Genomic DNA, 22516 nt, shown 5'->3' on the forward strand with positions numbered 1-22516 from the left:
CTTCCCAATGCTGCTTCTAATGTGTGTACTGCCCTCAGAAAAAAGGTGCACAGTAGTTTGTCAATTTCATCATATGGGAGCAATCCCTTCCAGGCCTAGCCCCTAGAATCATATGAGAGCCAGCATATATTAGTTTAAGAGTGGGAAGGGTAGGGCTGAAACAAGAAGCCCAAAATGGTTACCCCTTAGGAGCAGAAAACTTTATTGCCCTGCTCCCATTTCACCCTGCTCCCATTCAATTATTCCTGGACACACCAAAGCCCCATCCAGGCTAGTGGGGTGACTAAGGAGTTGTACAACTAGAAATCTGATTTACACACACATCTGCAGGTGGTTCCTGTGCACTTTTGCAAGCATAAATAGTATGTTCAAAAATGGGTGCATAACAACAGAGGCTGGTTTAAGATTGGCAGAAAGGTTACCACATTATGCATTTGAGTTCTCATTCTTCTGTCTAAGGAGAGAAGCTCTGTGTCTCATCCTTTCTTCCTGGAGGCACAAAAAAATAAGTATTCAGGCTTCTTGTGATCTAAATATTAATAGAAATGGGATTGAGAGATACAAACTTTAGGTTTAGATTTTAAACTAGTTGAAGTTTAGATATTTAGAGTTGAAGGTTCAGTTGGGACCCATGGAAATGTCTTTGAATGTATTATTTTATTTTAACGTTTCATGTTGATAGTATTACTTTGAACAGGGAGTGGTGTGTTGATTTTGTTGTTGAACTGACATTTTTATTTTAAGCATCCAGCAAACACAGAACTATTTTTAGAATAGCCAGTACACACAGTTCACTTTTGATGTAGCTGTTTTGTAAATGAAAACATTTAGCCAAGCAAGAAAATCATCCTTCCTCCCCTCCCCCCCGCCCCCTCCCAGCCTCACATTCGTTGCTGCTATTAGTTTTCGTGTTACAGTAGCACTTAGTGGGCCCCAACTGAGATCAAGGACCCATTGTTTTAGGCACTGTACAAACATATCATAAATACAATCTCTGCTCCAAAGACTTACTGTTTAAATATGTTCGACAGTCAAATGGTTGGAGGGGGAAAGGTGGTACAGTGAGATGAAGTGATTTACCTCCGATCACATAGCAGAACTATACCGGTATAATTCTGCAGGTAAATTTCCTGTGTAGACAAGCCCTTAGCGTTAGACACAGAATAGAACCCAATTTTCCTAACTCCTGGTCAGGTGCACTAGCCATTGGACCACACTGCCTGTACTGTATTATGACATCAGAATTAAATTCAAATTGAGTCAGTCATGCAAGCCTTGCCACCAGTTTGCCCACATGCTCAGGATCTAACTGATTGCCCTATTTGGGGTCAGGAAGGAATTTTCCCCTGGGCCAGATGGGCTGAGACACTGGCGGTTTTTTCCCTTCCTTTGCAGCATGGGGCACAGATCTCTTGCAAGTTTAAACTAATGTAAATGGTGAATTCTCTGTAACTTGAAGTCTTTAATCCATGATTGGAGGACTTCAGTAACTCAGCCAGAGGTGAGGGGTTTATTTCAGGAGTGAGTGGGTGAGGTTCTGTGGCCTGCAATGTGCAGGAGGTCAGACTAGATGATCACAATGGTCCCTTCTGACCTTGACATCTATGAGTCTGGAAGGTGATATATGCAGGTGAGGTTTCATATTGTTAATGAAAAATGTTCTTTTCAAGTCTGCTAAGATCTGAAAGGCCACATTTTCAATAAGTCTCTGTAAGTGTTTCTACAATATTTGCAAAGTTAAGTAACCCAGCTGAAAATTTGGCCCCAAAAGAGCATGCTTTGCAGCTGGTCATTGTCACAATATCTTTTTTTTATTTTTTTTTAAGTATTTTATTACTAATCTGATAGAAGAGCAAAGACTCTAATGCCACTAAGTTCAAATAGTTGTGGGACAAAATTGAATTTCAAGAGAACACACATCTTCTATCTGAAGTTGCAATTTGTGACTGAGACTGTTTACCCCAACAGTAAATACAGTGAAGGTTCTAGGAGTAAATCTGTGCATCAAGTGTACAGTTTTCTGGTGACAAATGAGGACCTTAAGGAGAAATGTGGTGAGATGTTTCATGATTTGGGTTTGAAAACTATTGCTTTGTTGAACAACCAGTCAAACTGTGTTAGTGCCGAGTTAAATTATTTTCATGTATTTTATAAAGTCATAGCTTATTTTGTTTGTTTTACTTTTACAGCCAAGTTTGACAAATAGTAAGTCATGATATGGTGCAGTAAGGCAGATGGGAAATTTGTACTTACACAAAGAAAAATTCTTTTGGTTTACAGTGTAAGTTATTGATCCTGTTAGAAATGGACAATTTTCACAGCTTTATGAAGACTACAAGGGGGTCTTTAAAACTTTTGCCTCAGGGTGAGAGCTAGGAAAAAATTAAAGCAGTTTCTGGAATACTCCGCCAGACCCATCCTGGAAAGTGTGCAGAGAGCTGTACTTGATTATTGGAAAAGACAAACCCCTTAAGGGCCAGAGTCAGCTGAAGCTGGTTTTGTGCTCACATTACTTTTAGCTATTGCCAGGGCTAAAAACTCCTTTTCTAAGAAACATATGAACAACCTTTTAGAATGAGTGCTGATAAGGGAAATGCTCTAAAAATATACACACTAATGTATTAAAAAAAATTGTTCCTGAATCTGATGATCAATTATTGATGATCACATGATGAATTGCATATTTTTATTCATGTTATTAAGGTAGAGCTCTCCTTTTGTGATTTTTCTTTAGAGACTCTGTGTCTTCACAAGAACACATATAAGCACTTTTTAAAAAATAACCATCTTCTGAATGTTGTAAGTTGTTATATGTCCAATGGAATGTTGAGAAATGATTCCAGCAATCTGATTGGCTAATGAACAGAGCATTCATTCTTTCTAGAAATGCCCTGTATAAACCAGCTGGGGTCAACAGCTCTCAGCAATGCCTCAGGCCATCACCTCCTCCCAGCCCAGTCATTAATCTCTAAGAAATGCCCTGCTCCTGGATCATTGTTTTAATGTTAGGTTGTGGATATTGCCATATGAGGTAAAAATGACCTTGTGGCAATGTTCAGAAGTAAAAAAACAAAATGGTTAAATTTTATTATTTTTAAAACCATTAATAGCTGATGATCCATCAAAAACTAAAGTCTTAAAACAACCCATTGAACCGTTCTTAAAAATGATAAAATTCTGCCAGCCTTATTACCTATGCAAAGCATTTATCCACCAAATATTTCTTCCCCATTTCCATTCTGTTTGTTACAGTCAATTAAGTAAATTTCAAAATTAGACCTTTTAAAATGTACAATAGCTTTAAGAACTGACTGCTAATCTTTTAGAAGACACTGAGTGCATGTGATTTACATAATTCATTTTTTCTCTAAGCGGAATTTATATTATAATAATAAAAAAGCAAATTTACACTCAAAGGGCAAAATTATATGTTGCTCCCATAGTCCATATTCATTTTAGTAGTGATATTCTGTGCCCCTCATTAAGAAAAATACTTAGGCCTAATGTAGACTTAAATGTTGCTAGCATAGCTATGTTGGTTAGGAATGTGAAAAATATCACACTCAGTTTGACATAGCTGTGCTGGCAAAAGCACTAGTGTAGACAGTTATTCCAGCAAAAGAATCCTGTTACTGGTATAGTTTATTTCATTCAGGGAACTAGTATAAGGTGTCCTGGCAAAAGAACTCTATTAGATGTGTCTACACAGGAGTTGCTGGAAAAACCTTTCTAGTGTAGACAAGGCCTTAAACTCATATTTTAATCCATCATTTCGCAAAGCCTGTGATGTGGGAGTGGGAGGTTCTGAGACAATTATTTTTTTAAATATATTTCTACCTTTTCCACTGAGCAGAGTATGCATAAACAGTTACAATTCCCACTGTGCTCTGAACAGATCATACCCTTACTATATATATTACTAATACACTCATGATTTGGCTTTATTAGTAAATCAGATTTAAAAATTGCCACCATAAAATCCTGCCTAGCCTTTTTCTCCAACCTTGGCTGTACCTCGGGCGTTCCCAGATTTTAGTTTCCATCTTACATAGACACTCTAGGTCTTTGTATATTCTGATTGGAGTTAAAAAAATATATACCTCTTGAACATTAATTACCAAGCACCCTCATGCTGGGTTCAGGTGCCCAATATCAGCTTGACCCAATAGAGGAGCCCCTCATTTCTATACAGGGTCTTGGTGTCTGCTAGTCTGGTACAGTAGGTATATCCAGAGGGAAGGAGGAGTGTCTGCTTTAATGTTTAAAAGAAAAATCTCACACTAAACGCCTTTCTTTCCTAGAGGCTTACATTCAAGAGACTATTTGAAAGGCTCCTTTTCAATTCAGCTGCAAGTAGACATTTATTCATCTTTGTTTAAATTTAAAACTGTATTGTTGATAACATTAGCAAGTTCTCTTTTGCCTTGTCCGCTGCCGCTTACATTGTTCCCTATAGGGAAATTGCTTCAGAGAGTTGTGTTTTACACCTGACTATTTCACATTTTTATCCCTACGTTTCCTATTCCATTTCATTTTCTTTTTAAAGTATTCTCTATATTCTTAATGATTGTGGTAAAACTAGCACTTTACACTGATTTGTGTTAATTTATACAATAGCAGTTAAGTAGGGTCACAGTTTTGAAATCTGGGTGCCTAAAGTTCAGTTCCTAAATCCATATTTAAGCACCTCCACAGAAGTGCACTCTTTTGCAAGGGGTTGAGTATTTACAGTTGATTTCAGTGAGAGCTGGATTGCTCAACACCTCTGAAAATCAGAGCACTTTTTTTCTAGGTGCGTAAAGGTATAGGAGCTTTACTCTGAGCCACATTCTGTCTTCTCCATGGGTCACAGCACCATATTAAAGGCTGAGTACACCTGCAAGTCCTGAACTCCTAAAAAGTGCATGAGACAGTTGAACAATATGTGGGTGGTCCTGGTCCACCAAAATGGCCCAGATCCCAGTCTGTGGCCAAGTAGCAGCTGGTGCAGCTCAAAAGGAGATTGCAAAGGTGGCTTTGAGCCAGCTTTGCATACCCCCAGTGCCAGGGTGATTTTCACCAATCTGGTCCCCTGGCAGAATTTAGAGCTGCCTAATGATTATTATAAGTTTTGCCAGTTGACAAGTTCACAGGGTTACTATTGTTGCTGGGGTTCACTGGACTATAGGGACATCCCAGCCATGGCCTCTGTGCTAGCCTCATGGAAGGCAGTGGTGTGGGAGAAGCAGACTGTGGGGAATTGGATGATCTCCATATTCTGTGATGTAATCCTTCTGTGCCTTGTTACACCATCTTGTGGACAGCTTTGGTGTTGGAAGGAAGGGCTCAAAGTTGCTCTAAAGTAGCCCATGATCTGATCTAGTGTATATTCTCAGTTTACTTACCTTTTTGGCTGAATGTCTGCCAATAAATAGGATGGTGCTAAAACCTCTCCTATACTGGATGGTGATTGGGCTCACATATTTTTCATTCTAACTAAAATATAGTCCCATAAACTATTACATTTTCACTTAGAAAAATGTCTGATAACACATCAGTAGTTCTGAACAAGTTAGATTACAGTTAAATGGATCACATATTAGTGAAAATTGTTATTGGTTTCTCAGCATTCACTGGTTTGCTTCCTTAAAAGATTAACAAGAAGTGGGTGGAACTGGCAGTCAAGGAGAAGAGATTTGTCTGAAGGGAATTGCCAGCTCCCTGCCCTTAATTTTGTGTCTTATTTGCTTCTGGAGTGCAGCCAAAAGACTGCTTGAGTCATCAAACATAACAGCTAGCTACTTAAGTAAATTAGAATATCTGTATGAAAAATAAAACTACCCACTCACGAGATTTCCAGATCGTATCTCTCAGAAGGGAATGTTGAAGTCCTACCACCTTGGGATTTGAACATGATGCTACATGACTCATTGGGTTTTCTTCCCACTTAGGAGAGACTGTGGAAGAGGAAATACAGAGAGAAAAAGTTCAGTGATGAAATAGAGAACCAGTGTGTATCTTATGCAGTTCACCCATTTGAGCCAGCCTATCTTTTTGAGGATGTAGTTCTTCTTTCCCTAATAGAAAGCACAGGGTTCTTTTTAATTAGGAAACTATTTTTAATTTAATTGCTCTTGAAGAAAATCCTGAGTTATAGGAAGAAAAGTTTTTGCAAAACTTGAGCTTGGGTTTGGTTTGGTTTGGTTTGGTTTTTGAACGCTGTGAATCCAAAAGAGCTTGCAAGGTTCACAAAATCTTAGACACTACCACGTTCACGCATCAATAGATTTATATCCTGTTTCATGTTTAATTTTCTTCAGTGTTGTCTCCACTTTTGAAAGCTAATAAAATGGGTCTCATATTGCTGTGTGGCCATTTGATCAAGACTTAGAGGAAACCATGAAGTATTAAGTGCTACAATTATTCAAAAAGAACATTATGAAAATGATTTCTTGAGAGAAAAAACTAATGCTGATACAGGCAGGCAGCCAGCCAATTACTAGACACTAAAAAGTCACAAATACCAGTCTATGCCCGGACGTAAAACAGACCTTAGACTTGAGGAAGGATTAAATTCAGCATCATTTTCTTACAGCAATGTCCTTCAGGCAATGGCACATTAGATACCTTGAGGCAGTGGGACATAGCTAGTAGTTGCAACAATAGAGAATATTTGAATTTGGACTTCTTTTTTAGAGCTGAGTATTAATTCTGCTGTCCACAAAAAGTATGACATGATTGAATCTGTAATTCCCTGTAATTCTCATTACCTAAAAGTTGTGGGGAATCATAGTATGAATCATTTTGTTTGAGAGGTAGGGCAGTGGGAGGTTGCAGTATAGCTTATGGTATGATATTGATAGCTAAAGTGAACACTCTCCCATAATATGACTGGACTGTTATTCAGTGAAGTCAAAGTGGCAGAGCTGTTGTACCAGACCCTTTTGTGAAAGGATAAGAACATACGGACTTCACAGAATGATGATCATATCGAAAGTAAGTGTGTCCGTTTTAGCTGCTATTATTTCTGTACATACAGTTAGCATTCAATTAGCTATGGCCATACCTGCTCTATGTATGTTCTGTCTTGATTCGTATTGCTTACTTTCACTTGTGCTTTTAGGTCTCAGTTCAGCAAAGCAATTTAGCCCGTGCTTAGCTTTAAGTACATGATTACTCCCATCACAGTGCATGCTTTCCTGAATTGTGACCTAAAAGCACAGATGTTGAAGGTAAGGAAATGTGTGGCATTGGGAGGTAAAGTAATTGTAGTTTTTAAATTGAATAAAGCCATTCCAGAGCCTTAAAATCCCATGTGACCCTCAGTGGATTTCCTATTTTGCAGGATGGATTTCACTGAATAACAGTTTCTTTAAAGAGACAAGGTGGGTGAGGTAGTACCTTTTACTGGACCAACTTCTGTTGTGAAAGAGCCATGCAGAGCTCTTCTTCAGGACTGGGAAAGGTGCTCCCACCATCACAGCAAAATACAAGGTGGAACAAGGTGTTTAGCATAGGTAATTAGCACACATTTTAAGTAAGGCTAAGATTTTGTCTCAGATATTTTTAGTAAAAGTCACGGGCAATAAAGAAAAATTAATTTCTTAATTAATGGAAGCCGTGACCTGTCTGTGTCTTTTACTAAAAATATCTGTGACAAAATTGTGATCTACGGGTCCGCACACCGACTGATGAGCTTGGAGAGGTTGGGGGACTGTTTGAAAGCCAGAAGTTGGGTTTCAAGAAACATTTCTCTCAGGATGGGGTCCCCATTGAGTATAGGTTGTAGTTGTTTGATACCCTATATGGGTTCCAGTGTGGAGTAGTAGGTGATAACTAGAGGTGTGCAATCAGAGGGGATTCTCTCTCTATATTGAAGCAGGTTCTCTTGGGGTATTTGGGTGGCCAATTACATGATGCGATCTACTTCTCTGGTGAAGTGTCCTTATTTGGTGAAGGCAGTTTTAAGTGTGTTAAGGTATATTTTCTTCAGGCAGGCAAAACAGCCTTTCCTCCTGTCCCTGACTTCACTCCTCACCCAATGGTGCATCCCTTCCCTTCACTGCATCACAAGGAGGAGAGCGGTGTAAGGAGCAGGGCATGGAGACAGAAAGAGTGGCTGGGTAGAGGAGGAAGCAACCCTGCATTCACCAACTCATGCATCTCTCCCAATCCCTGCTGTAACATTCCAGTGATGTGTAATGGGAGAAGGTGAAGAATAAAAGACAGTAGGGCACAGACGTGTTTCTCCTTTCTCCCTCAACCCTAAGATATCCCTTTAACCTCTGTCTGCCGTGGGACTTCAGGGAGGTGTCGGTGAAGACAAGCAGAGGATAAAAGGGAGAAGGGTAGAGTAGGATAGACTTCTTTGGGATGGAAAGAGGAGAGTGATTACATCAGGGGAACAGCATATGTAGAGCTGACTCAATAACCGGGTTGAGAGGAGAACCCCCAAAGGATTATTCAGTGGGAAAAAAAGGATTATTCGTTTGTAAAATTTGATTGCTAAAAAGAGATTTGACCAGCTGTGCTCAGGGGCAGTGGGGGAAAGTAGATGAGATCTGTTTGTGTAGAGGGGGCAGAGGAGACAGCAAGAGGAACACTGGGGCAAGATGAACACAGCGAGAGAGAGAGAGATGGGAACCTGGGAAAGTGGTGGGGAAAAAGAGAGAAATGGTAGAGAGAAATGAAGGAAAAAGAAACATATGAAGAGGGAGAGAGAGCAATGGAGAGATCAGTGCTCAGGTCCTGTGGCAAGGGGGGCAGAATGAGTAGGAGATACAGTGGTATACAGAAATATATCTAGTGCACTCCATGTACAAGAGTTTGGCCACTGTGTTGCTCCTTCCATGGCTATGGCTAGCAGGCAGCATAGGACCAGATCCTCTGTGGGGTAAAAGACTGTTGCACCATTAGCTACAAACTATATTTAAATGGAAAAATAAGTGAATCTATTTATTTTGTCTCCAAGTGCCCAGACCTCTGGTGTTTGGGATCTACCACTGAAAACAGCTCTCTCATTTCAAAATGACTTGTGTAAATTTCCTGTGCAACCTTGACAAGTCATTGTGGCTTTCTGCACCTCAGTTTCCCATCTGTAAAATGAAGATTAGCTTAAAATGGAGAGGAGTTAAGGCTGTGAGGAGCTCAGATACTAATGGGAGCTGTATAAGTACCATCGATCGATAGATGTTCAGAAATCCGTATTGGGGAAAAACCAACTAACTTGTGCTGCCTCTTCCCTGTTTTGTCTTTCCATATGTATCTTAAGAATCAATAAAGTGTCAGCATCCTGTTGGTAACTTTTAGCTGCGGGTTATAGTTTGTGTCTGAAACATTGTAAAACCAGATATAATCTCTTTCCATTAGCTCTTTCAATCGTACAATGGCCTCCCTTGCTTTCTCTTGATAGTGTCACTGCCCAAAAGGTACTCTTGCATAGGTGTTACAAACTTTGCAGCATCCTGCAGGAATCGTAAATTCCCAGCAGAGATTCACTAGTTATCTAAGAATGGAGTCGGACCCAAACCTTCACGTCTCTCCCAGATTCAATCTCGTTTAGACTGTGAATTTTTCCCTTCATTAATATTCATGTATTTACACATATGTATTTTGTTTTTGCTGAGTATCAAAAAGGCTGAGAGACTGAGGGAAAAGTTATTCCTTTGTCATTTTCATCCTTACCTTAAATATAAATCCCAAAGATCTTGTTGAATTTCCAGGCCAGTTTGCAGCCATCAGATAACTTTTGAGGAGTTTATCTGAAATGATGAACCTCTTGAGGCTCCCCCATATAACGACTGGATTTTCTGATCACCTACAGCTTTCCCGTCTCCCTAAAGTGTTCTCTCCAGGTGCTGATTTTGCCTTCGTTGGACATCTGCATCTGGGGACTTGTACTGGTGGCCTTTTTTCATTCATGCAAAATGTGTTCATTAGTGAGTGCCCTGAGAGGAGATGTGGTTGTTTCATAGTGTCTCATTGTTTTGGCCCTTCAGTTTCTTTTCATTTGTATTTCACATTAGTAAAGCTGATTAAAATGTTCTCTTGAAATTGTTTTTTGATGAAAAATTGGGTTTTTGATTAAACAAAAATTTTCACGGAAAGTGTCTTCTTTCCTCTAAAACATTTGATATTTTAAATCAAAAAACTGAACTCCTAAAATTTTTCAGTCTATGGTCAATTTTTTTTCATTGAAAACGTTATGGATTTTAAACAATTTTTTCCCAGTTTTTCGGTCAACAACCTTTTCCACGGGAAAAAAGTATAATTTTCCAGCCAGCTCTCCATGTAAATTCACTGGATTCCTGTGTTGCTGTGGCTGCCAGATTTATTCACTGGTAATGTTCTATCACTTGAACCTATTGTGTCTACAATAAGCACTACATAGAACTTGTGATTAAGGCCTTCCTCATTTGTGCAGTGCTCCCACAACTCTGACTGATTTCAAGGGGAATTGTGAGTGGAGAACATCTCTGGAAATCAAGCTATTGGTCTATTATATCAGGTGACAGCTCATCAGATGTGGTCTGTTTAGCTTCCTGTTTCAGCAAAAGCAACAACATTTTATTATTTTATTCAGAAATTGGCTTGTCTCCAACTCCCAGTTTTCATTTGCCTGAGGACTTACATTGGATCTTAGCAACTATGAACCTTAATTTGGAGTTATATCCCAGTCTACCTCACCGACATCCATCCAGTAATCTTATTAAGTCTACATCTGTCATTTGATGTAATAGAACTGGAGTCATCATAACTGAACATTGGCACAGGATCAATTTTTTCCTGCTTTGAAAATAAACATTCCAGTTTAGGCTCAGAAGGGGCCCTTTTTGTTCTTTTCCATTCATGTTGACGTTTTCCCCCTGCAAACAAAAGATCCCATTTTTGTGCTTATATCTTTTTGGGTCTTATTTATTTGCTGAAATATTCCCCTCCCCCCATGTGTGAGGTTTTGTTTGTTTGTTTGTTTTTAGCTGTACTGTATATTGTTTCCACTTCAGTTTGAAAAACCGGTGGAGAAGATATAAAGCAGAAAGGATAGGACTGTAAGCAGCTAGCTTTCTAAACAAAGACAGCTGGATAATAAATACAGCATTAGTCACTATTTGCATCCTTACGTAATTATTCAATCTTCATTGACATAAAAACTCTTGAAGATATTTTAAATACAAGATATGAAGAAAAACAAGGGAAAGTTAGAGATTGTTAAATTATTTAATATCCACTCTCTGAAAGATATTTTTTTTAAATAGGAGGACTGTAGGTCAGTAATGTCAAGACATTCTGCATTGCTTGTCTTTATCACCATGCAGAATCTTTTTATTAAGGCAGCATAGAAAGAATAGATTTATGGACTGAAGGTACAATGTTTAATATGTCCATATCCATCTAGATTGACAGTTCCTACAGACATGAATTTCCCAGGAGAGAGAGTGTTACTGGTGTCAGTGGATGGCATCATTTACTTCAATGTTCCATTATTAAATTGATAACAAGATAATTCCTCTGCTTCTCAGAGACATGACAGGGTTTACAATTGTTAACGCTCTTATTGCATGGGATTTGCTATTCTAGGTAGTTTTTAATAAGAAGCTTATTTTTATTTCAGTTCTGCAACAAATCAAAAACTGCAATGAAAAAGCAAAGTAAAATAAAAACCTGGACAGGTCTACAAGGCAACACAATTTAACTGGCTCCTAAAAGTAGTTTTTAACAACACATCTGTTGTATGCTGATTATTTTTCACTACTGTACATTTAAGTGTGTGTGTCTGTGTAATATTTATTATAAACAGAATATTCTTTCTGGTGAGATGTATTTTAGAAACTTTTTCATTGTATAAACTAGCCATTCAGATTGTAAGATTCCATGCAGCTGTGCACAAAAGAATTGTGTATAGCAGATGGAAACAGGTGAGACTCCGAGAGCCTGATAAAGAGGCAAGGTGGAGAGTAAAAAAAATTATTCAGATCAATGATTTGGGAATAGGAAGCTACAAATATTTATTTATTGTCTCATTGTTTCATTTTGTGCTCCCACTTGTCTGTCTGTCTGTCTGTCTTCACTTGTTTTCTCTTGCCATATGCTTTGATAGTAAGCTCTTTAGGGCAGGGACTGTCTTTTTCTTCTATGTTTATACAGCACTTAGCACAATGGGATTCTGGTCTATGAGTGGTACTGGTAGATGCTCCCATAGCGCAAATAAGACATAATAATAGGAAGCAGCATGATAGTCTGACAAATCTTTGCCGAATTGCTAACATATGACACATTCATTCCAGTTTGATTAGTATTGTTTTTCCACCAAAGTGATGAGCTATACCTGAAGAATTCACAGCAGTTTTGGGGGAAAACCTTGAGTTTAATGGGCCAAATTCATATGGGAAAAAATTTAAGGCACCCCCACACCGGCAGAGAAGGGGTTAAGGAAAGCCTATGGGGCCAGCTAGCCCTGCCACTGGTGTACCTGCCGCCAGTGCCAAGCCTGGAGGGGGGAATAAAAGGAGAGAGCCTGGATAAGTTCAGAACTGACTAGGAAGGAAGCTAGAGCTCTGCATCTTTGCTTAAAGGGAGCTTTGCTCGCCAAGTTGTGCAGATAGGAGCCTGCTAGCCCAAGCATCCACTGGGGAGGAGCACTTAGACCCCAAGGAGCAAGTGACACACAAGTAAGAGACTGTTTGGGAACTGAGCCCAAAGGAAAGGGCAGGGACGCCTCACAGAAAGACTGGTGGGAGGCCCAGTATTGAGTTGGGTTTGCTTTTTGTTTTAGAGCATTTCAGGGCTAAGCCCCTCCAGTCCTGCAGAAGAGAATAGGACTGAAGGGACAATTAGCTCATGGACCAGAGCCCATCACAATGGACACTGGAGATAGTGACTTCTTCTCTCCCCTTCCCCCCGTCACCTCCCTGTGGAGATCCATGATCTCATCAGGGCATCTGGAAGGTCCACAAGGGGGCGTTACTCTAGCCACATCACTACAGCACCTTTTCACCACCACAATTCTGATACTGGTACTTCGTGCAACTGAGAGCAACTAGGGGATGTTCTGAGTTGCACTAGCTTGTAGTGGCCCCCCATGAATCATTACTCTGGCAAAGAATGGCTCCTGACATGCTTCCTAGACTTGAGGGTACAGAGGTCGGCTAGCATAAAGTCATTACATCAGTGCTATACAATCCAAGGGACCTGCCCCCTTTGCTGCCACTTTATGCCACTGGAGCATTAAACTGCCACAGTAAAGGGCAGAATATGGCCTATGGTCTGCAGTGTGCATTCGTTCTTTTATCTGATATAAAATTACAACAAACTTTGGTTGGCCATTTTTGTTTTTCAGTAAGGGCTGAGGCATTTGCTTCTAATAACTGAAAAATATAGCATGTGGTAAACCATTTTCACTGAACAGCCATCATCCTGCCGCATTTGCAAGTGCTTTCATGAATGTTTACTGTGTCTGGGTGAAACAGGACGAAGGTTAGATCTGAGTGCCATATAGCCCTTGTTCTGACCTCTGTATGGTGGTGAATTTCGCTCTGAGATTAAGATCCAGTTGATAAGAGTTTGCCCTGTCCTACCAAGCCTTCATGGGTGATGAACACCCCCCCCCCCCGCATTTTCCCACTGGTTTGTGAAAGATCACCCCAACCTGTGATTTTTGTTAATGATTTACAAAGCCTATTCCTGCAGTGTGTCTGTTCCTCCTCTTACAGGGTAAATTCTTTGAAATGAGGGAGTTCTCTTTGGGAGCAGTTGGGCTAAATTTCTCCAGACCAAACCAGTCTAGGGTCTAAGCTATGTTTTATTGGTTTAGGATGGGCAAAATGGTTTGGAACTAATCAAGACTTTTCAGGATTGTGCTCTTCCTATTTATCCAAACCAAATGAAATTCATTTCTGAAGTTTAGATAAACTCAGAATAACCTCATATTTACATTACATATTTTTTCTATCTACCAATCTCTGCTCTCCCTGCCCATTGAGCCATTCTTTCTCTTCCATATCTTAGCCAAGTTAGTGAACTCTCCTTTTCAAATAGGCAATTATTACAAACCTAATCCTTCTACCTCCCTGCAGCTCCTTCCTAGTTTTGCAGCGTTCAGTAGAAATTTCTTAAACTGAAAATACCCACAGTTTTTTCTCTTGCTGCAATGATCCTGCAGGGGTTCATGGAGATTTTCAAAAGTTCTTCAGAATGCATTGTTTGGTGCAGAGTGTGGAGTGATTGCACAAGTTAAAGCCAGCAGCAGTTTTTAAATGGAACTTGATGCAGGACTTTCATAAAACTCAGATTAATCGAGGATAATCATAAAGATAAAGAAGGAAGGAAATGAAGAAAAATCAATTATGGGTAGAGTGGCTGTTGTTTCTTGAGTAAGGGGAAAATGTCTATAGGATTGGGAGAATAGCCTAGGAAGAGAAAAGGGATAGGGCTAGCGGAGAGAGAATCATCAGTATGGTTATTGCAGTTGGGTAGATAGATAGGACTGAGATCTGTTTGAGATGGCTACTGTATTGAATATAGGAATGTTCATCTTAAAATCCAAATATCTAGAGACCTGTCAGAACCTTTGGATCTACTGAGGCTTCCACTCTTCCTTCCAGAACAGTAACTGGACAAATTGTGTGAACTAATCTATACCTCTTGAATACTCCAGATAAAGCTTTAAAATGGCCTATTTTTAAATAGAAACGGTCAAGCTGGGAGACCCAAAGTAGGTCCAATCATTTTCTTTTTTGTTTTGAAAGTCTTTATAATGAATTATGTATGTTAGGTGGTAAAAAGGCATCAAAACAAATATTTCCATGTTCCTTTTACTTAAAAATTAAAACCCAAGACCACAAAATTCATGATGCAGTCACAGATGCATAAGGGAAGGAAAGCAATATTCATGAAGGAAAGAGATTTCTGTTGTTAGCTTTTAGGGGGTTATTATAAACAGTAAGAAAAAATATGTTAAAGGTTAGGAGAAGTACCTTGACAGTGTCCTTTTAAGTAAAACAACTACTAATGCATTACTTACAGAACTGTGCAAAATGTAGCTTTTTGTACTGTAGTTAAGAACCTAGTATTTATCTTACAATTCCTGATCTGAATGGCAAATTATAATGCAAAAAAAAAAAAGGTTTCTTTCAGGGCCTTTTGCTGCACGAATAATCAAGAAAATCCCATGCCTAATGCAGCCTGTTCTAAACATGAAGTCTGACTTAAGTTCACAAACTTGTTCTTTGTAAAATTGTTCATCCTTGTAAGCACAGGGAGAGATTGTCACTTACCCTGTGTGCCCACTCAGGGAGTAAGGAATCCATTTAGTCCTCTGCCACGACTACTCATATGGGAAGTAGTGTAGGGGAAAGCCGTGAATGTGGGGCCACTCCTCCCCCTCCAGCCTGGGTGGGAGGGGAGTAGGCTACACTACACCTCACCCCCCACACACGCACATATACACGCTGGCCAATGTAGTTAGCTGGTGCAAAGAGGAAAGCAATCTGTGTCTGATACAGGGCTGGCACTTCTGTTCTGGAGCAAAGGGTGAACTGGGCACCAGATTGTGATACAATCATGACTGGTTTTCTAGTCTGCTTTTGCATCAGCACAACCACATGCTGCCCCTTATTCAGGATTTATGGTAAAGCCACAATTTAGCCCATATTCATTTACGAGATGTTATATTTTAGCAGTAGCTTTATTGCATGCTCTATTAGTTAGTCAATAGACTATGTATGTAAGGTGAGCAAGACTTGGCCTAAGATTTATCTCAAAACCATTGTTCAAATAATCACAATTAAAGTTTTCTCTATATTTCTATTATGAATTCTTTTTTCTGGACTCCTGACAGGAGTCAAATATAAAAATTCATTCTGAGCTGGTCCTTGGGAGACAAGGTCTAGGCTGCGTGTCACTCTACCTTTACAAATTTTTTGAAAATTGTCATTGGATGCTTAAATTCTAAGGATATGTTTGTAGGAAATTGTTCTGCAGGTTCATATACTTTTTCAAACTGGCATTTTAGAGGCCAATAGTCTATAGAGTGCTAGAAAAGGAAGGAGAGGATTGAGAAATTTGCAATTAACGGGTATATTAGTTTACACTAAAAAATGAAAGGAATGATTTTTACCCTTTGTCCTTTTCGCTTTCCTTATTTTCCATCCATTGTATATAATAAGTATATGGGTTTTACTCTGCATTTTCTTGATAAATTCCCAGCCCTGTGTTTTTAGGCATTAATACATGCCTCTGACATCACCAAAGTGCCCTACCTGGCTATTAAAACAAGATGTGGTTATTGATATCAAGTGAAATTAGCCTAACTACAGAGGCTTTTTTGTGAGAAAGCTAATAGAAGGAACACAAGTTAAGTAATGAACCCTGTTCCCAGAGCTGCTCTAGTATCACTGATGCTGATGAACGAAAGACAGATTTAAACAAAACTGAGAAATCTTGGCCTGTGCTGCATTAGAAATGCAGAAAAAGCAATATTTAACAAATGAAAAAGGATAAATCATTGCCTACAAGAGTAGCTCTCATATTATTTGTCCCAGTCTCATCTGAGGGAGTAGTCCCTTGAGTAAGGACTGTTTACAAAAGTGGAGGATTGGGTTTGAAATAGGAAAATCAGTTTTAATTTCCAGTTGTAAGAGAACATTAGGAAAAAGAGAGAATAAAACAAAATATTATTTTAAAAACTTTTTCATCATATTTTTCACAAGAACATTTACAATGGAAATGCAATTTCTGCTTTCAACGATATCAGGGATCAGCAACCTTTGGCACACGGCCCGTCACGGAAAGCCACTGACGGTTTGTTTACCTGCCGGGACAGGTTGTTTATCTACCGTGTCCGCAGGTTCAGCCGATCGCGGCTCCCACTGGCCGTGGTTCGCCGTTTCAGGCCAATGGGGGACTGCGTGAAGTAGCGCCCAGCACGTTCCTCAGCCCGCACTGCTTCCCGCAGCCCCCATTGGCCTAGAACGGCTAACTGCGGCCAGTGGGAGCTGCGATCAGCCGAACCTGCAAATGCTGCAGGTAAACAAACTGTCCCGGCCCACCAGCAGCTTTCCCTGACAGGCTGCGTGCGAAAGGTTGCCGATCCCTGAACTATATTATTGTTACCATTATCCACTACGTTAGACACAGATACATACATAATTTTAAATGTGAATACTAACATTAATCATTATTTAATAAACATGTTCCCTCTATTCGGCAACGTGAGGCCACATCTGGAGTATTGCTTCCAGTTTTGAGCCCCCCACTGCAGAAAGGATGTGGACAAATTGGAGAGAGTCCAGCAAAGGGCAACAAAAATGATTAGGGGGCTGGGGCACATGACTTATGAGGAGAGGCTGTGGGAACTGGGCTTATTTAGTCTGCAGAAGAGAAGAGGGGGGATTTGATAGCAGCCTTCAACTACCTAAAGGGGGATTCAAAAGACGATGGAGCTAGGCTGTTTCTCAGTGGTGGCAACTGACAGAACAAGGAGCAATGGTCTCAAGTTGCACTGTGGGAGGTCTAGCTTAGATATTAGAAAAAACTATTTCAGTAGGAGGGTGGTGAAGCACTGAAATGGGTTACCTAGGGAGGTGGTGGAATCTCCATCCTTAGAGCTTTTTAAGGCCTGGCTTGACAAAGCCCTGGCTGGGATGATTTAGTTGGGGTTGGTCCTTATTTGAGCAGGGGGTTGGACCAGTGATGAGCTAACAAAATCTTAACAACCTGTTCCCTATAAAAAGTTCTGATTTAAGAGATGTGCCTCTATCCTGTCCCCTCCCACCCCCAGGCTCCATCCTGCACCCCAGGCTCTGTCCTGCCCCCCTGCCCTCCCCAGGCATGTTCTCCATCCCAGGTGCCTGCTCGTGGCCCAGGAGACCTGCAGCTCTTGCATCAGTGGGGTCGCTCCCGGCATGTGGGGTGGCGTTCCCTGCAGACAAAGGCTGCCGTCTCCCTGACTCTCCACCGTGGGATGTGAGCGCCCCCAAGTGGCGGAGGCTGGACAGCCCCACAGTGCAGGAGCGGGAGAGACTGCAGAAGGGGCTCGCCCCAGCACGCTCAAGGCAGCCCCCAGCCATGGCACCAGCTGGCCCTGCCTGGCTCCTGGGGCAGAGGAGGCTGCTGCTGCCAGAGGCCTGGCTCCCCTGCCCTACATGGCGCCCAGTCACGTGGTGCCTGATCTCCCTGCCCAGCGCAGCCGGTCATGCTTCCTGGACTGGGCAGAAAGCAGCATGGAGCTTGACTGCGGCTGCTGAGCGAAGCGGCATCGGATCGGCCTCTGTGCATGGGGCTCTGGAGTGGCTGCTCGGATGGCTGCACAGTGCAGGTACCAGCCGCAGCGCGACCCCTGCCCCGAGACAGGATGTGGGGCCCCGCAGCCCTTCCATAGCCCCGCGCCCCCCAAACGGTGCTGCTTCATGCACCCCCCTCTAGCACGGAGCCCCTTCTCCAACCAGGGCCGGCTCTACAATTTTTGCCGCCCCAAGCAAAAAAATTTTTGGCCGCCCCCTGCTCCACCCCTTCCCAACCCCTTCCCCAAATCCCCAGCCCTGCCTCCTCCCCCGGGCGTGCACATTCCCCCCACCCCGCATTGCTCCCTACGGCTTCCCCCCCACAACCCTCTGCCCTAACTCACCTCCGCTCTGCCTGCTCCCCTGAACACGCTGCAGCTCCGCTTCTCCCTCCTCCCTCTCAGGCGAGGGAGAGGCAGCACATTCAGGGGAGCAGGCAGAGCGGAGGTGAGCAAGGGTGGGTGGGGGAGCACAGGAAGTAATGGGGGGGGGGGGTAGAGGAACCGCTCCCTGCGCCAGCTCACCTCCACTCCACCACTGCCGCCTCCCCCGACCGTGCTGCCGCTCGGCTTCTTCCTGCCTCGCCGCGCGAAACAGCTGTTTCACGCACGGCAAGCCTGGGAGGGAGGGGGGAGAAGTGGAGCAGCGGGGCGCTCAGGGGAGCAGGCGGAGGCGAGCTGGGGCAGCGGGGGCACACTTCTAGGGGCGCTATGACCAGCGCCGGAACGCTGCCCCTAGAAATGTGCCACCCCAAGCACCTGCTTGTTTTGCTGGTGCCTAGAGCCGGCCCTGTCTCCAACAGCCCCCTTCTATAACACGGAGCCCTACACCATGCACCCTCCCTAGCGCCATGAGTTGGGGCCCCCTCGGCCTAGGGGGCTGCCCCAGCCAAGCCCCAGCCTGGCTGGCACTTTGTGGGGCGGCGACTGCCTACCCAACTCCTCCTGTCCCCTGACCACCCCTCCAGAACCTCCGCCCCCTCCAACCGCTCCCTGCTCCTTATCCAACCCCTCCTCCCAGCCCCGGCCCAGCCCCTTACCATGCTGCTCAGGGCAGTGTGTATGGATGCCGCGCAGCCCGCTGGCGCTTACAGCCCCACCCCCTTACTGTGCTGCTCAAAGCTGCAGGCGCTGCAGAGCTGCCCAGGAGCGGTCCAGAGCATGCTGAGGCTCTGCGAGAGGGGGGAAGGTGGAGGAGGGGCCGGGGGAGCCTCCCCAGCCGGGAGCTCAGGGAACCCTAACAACTGGTTCTAAAACTGCTTCTAAATTTAACAACCGCTTCGCGCGGACCGGCTCCAGCTCACCACTGGGTTGGACTAGATGACCTCCTGAGGTCTCTTTCAACCCTAATCTTCTATGATTCTATGTTTTCTTAATTAACAGCTCCTTGAAACACCATATATCTTGTTCCTCCTCCTTCGTATACTCCCAGTAGAATTTTCAGACTTCATTAATAACGCTTGAGGAAATCTAACTCATCTACTTATAATAATACTTATTCACCTTTGTTGCTCTACAGCTTTTTCCTGCTAAAAAAAATAATAGTTTAAGTTGAACTTGAATTGTTTCCTAGATTTCCAATGTACTTCGGATTGTGACTCCAGAATGTAAAAAAAAATTTTTTTTTAAATCTCATGTTGTCAGGATATCTTTCTTTTTTTAGTCAGCTTCCAGAAACTGGAAATTTCACAAGACATGGATTCTTGGCCAGCATCCAGCCAGTGCAGCATTTTATACAGTTCTTTATCCTTCAGTTTCTGAATATATACATACTTTCCTAAACTTAGTTTTCATAATGAAGTATGAAACACAATGAGCTTCAAGTTTTGATGCTCTTGGATATTTAATACAAAAAAAACTGCCTTGTTAAAAAGTATTTATTCTTGTTGATGTTTGTTTTATTAGCACTTAAGTCATCTTGAGTTTTCCAAGATAGTTTAAATGCTTATGAAATAGAGTTCATAGATTTCAGTACCAGAAAGGACAATTGTGATCATCGAGTCTAACCTCTGGAATAATACAGGTTTCAGAGTAACAGCCGTGTTAGTCTGTATTCGCAAAAAGAAAAGGAGTAAAATTGGTTAGTCTCTAAGGTGCCACAAGTACTCCTTTTCTTTTTGGAATAATACAGGTCATAGAACTTCCTGTCCTGTAACTATATAAAGATTTTTGCTTTTTTAAAAAATGTATTATAAAGGAATGTCATTATCAGAAATTGACATATTATTCCTCTCATATACTTTAAGGGATGCAATAAAACACACCAACAGTGACTGCACATGTTTAATCAAGAATTAGTTTTTTATATTTATGCTAGTAGGTATGCAACTAAAGATATATACATTTAATATATTAATAGGAGAAATATAGTACTTCAAAATCTTTTATTTTGCCAAAAAAAAAAAAAGAAAGAGAAAAAAACAAAAGCAACTCTTTAGAGCAATGCAATTTTTTATTTTTATTGAAGAAAAAGAGAGATTTCTATTTCACATTTCTTCATTATAAAAGCATGAAACTGCTTTTGGCAGTTGAATTGTTCTTTGGGCAACTCCTTTTACTTTCCATGGAACTGTGCTCATTGTTTGTCCTGCCCCTTTCCCCCACTTCCCTGGAGAGCTTAAATATCTCATCTTCCACATATTTTCCAACCATCAAATTTGCACAGAGGGAACTAGATAAATTCATGGAGGATAGGTCTATCAATGGCTATTAGCCAGGATGGGCGGTGATGGTGTCCCTAGCCTCTGTTTGCCATAAGCTAGGAATGGGTGAGAAGGGATGGATCACTTCATGACTAGCTGTTCTGTTCATTCCCTGAGAAGCACCTGGTATTGGCCACTATTGGAAGACAGGATACTGGGCTAGATGGACCTTTGGTTTGACCCAGTATGGCTGTTCTTACGGTGGTTTTTTAAAAAGAGACTTTTTAAACATCTCCCTCACATAAATGAGTAATAAAATCTGACCACGATAGCCTTTGCTGAGGGAAGGATTTTGCCCATAGAATCCAAACACTATTCTCATCCCAGATACAAATAGAGATGACCAAAATGGTTCAGATCAATAAAAGATCCAGCCCAAACATCAATCCTACCTCTGAACAAAGCTACATCTCAAACTGTCTTAAACATTAAAAAAAAGTATCTTCTTTACTGTCTATGGCTGTCCTTTTGTACACAAAATAGTCCACCACTATCCTTCTGTAATTTCTCTGGCTAATCTGCCTCAATGGACCTTTTAACTTGTATGCCATGTTTCCCTTCAATTCTGCTTTTTTCCTTCTAACCTCTTCCTATATTTCTGCCCTCTGTAGGGTCTCTTGGGCTAAATTCTCTGCTGGTGTAACTCTATCGACTTCAGTGATTTATGCCAGCAGAAAATACGACACCCTCATTCTTCTGATGTCCCTCAAAGTATATGATGGAGTCTCCTAAGATCTGGTAGTCCAGGGCAGATGCTGTCTGCTAGTATCAGTTCACTGGATACTGTCACATAAATTGGAAATTGGCTGAAGGCCCATACCAACAATGTATTGAGTTGGAGAGAGGTATCTAGCTGGAGTATCAGAGACGACATGTTAGATCCAGTTTTATTTAAAACCTTTAATGATCTGGAAGCTGAGATAATCAGCACTTAATTATATTCACAGATACAAAAACTGAGAGGTGTAGAGAACAACAGGGAGGAAAGAGAAATAACAGACAAAGACCTTGAGAGACTGCAAAAATGGCCAGAAAATAAATGAAATTCACCTTGGAAAAATGAAAGCCAAATCGTCTTCAGGGAAAAGAATGCAAATAATCTTAGAGGGAGAAACCTGGAAACAATAGCACTGAAAATTGCCAGGAGGTGAAAGTGAACAATAAATTAGACCCCCAATCCTGCAAAGACTGAAGGCTTTTTGTAACTTTATGCATGAGTAACACTCTTTCCTACTGCCATTCCCTCATTAAAACAAACTTACTCCGAATGGCCTGCTATCCCCTCTCTTCCCTTCACGGAGGGGATTAAACGAGAGATTAGAAGATCCAGACATTTAAAAAATATATATTTGGTGGAACTACTCAAAGATATAGCGAATATCAATGTTATATCCCCCCATCCCTGGGTCAAATCCTAGCTTCATTAACATTAATGGGAGTTTTGTATTTCTGTGCTGCCAATCTAGATTGTTAACTCTTTGGAGCAGAGACATGTCTTCTTACCTATCTGTAAAGTTCCTAGAATACTGTTGATTTTGTAAGTAATAGTAAACTGTTA

At 41.5% G+C, this 22516-nt stretch overlaps 1 protein-coding gene across 1 annotated transcript in view; it reads left to right on the forward strand.

Moving 5' to 3' along the window:
• DPYD (dihydropyrimidine dehydrogenase) overlaps window positions 1-22516 on the forward strand; it is a 502649-nt gene that overhangs the window by 341122 nt on the left and 139011 nt on the right. The window lies entirely within an intron of this gene.

The sequence above is a fragment of the Eretmochelys imbricata genome, chromosome 8 (assembly GCF_965152235.1).
Source record: "Eretmochelys imbricata isolate rEreImb1 chromosome 8, rEreImb1.hap1, whole genome shotgun sequence".
Classification (NCBI taxonomy): domain Eukaryota; kingdom Metazoa; phylum Chordata; order Testudines; family Cheloniidae; genus Eretmochelys; species Eretmochelys imbricata.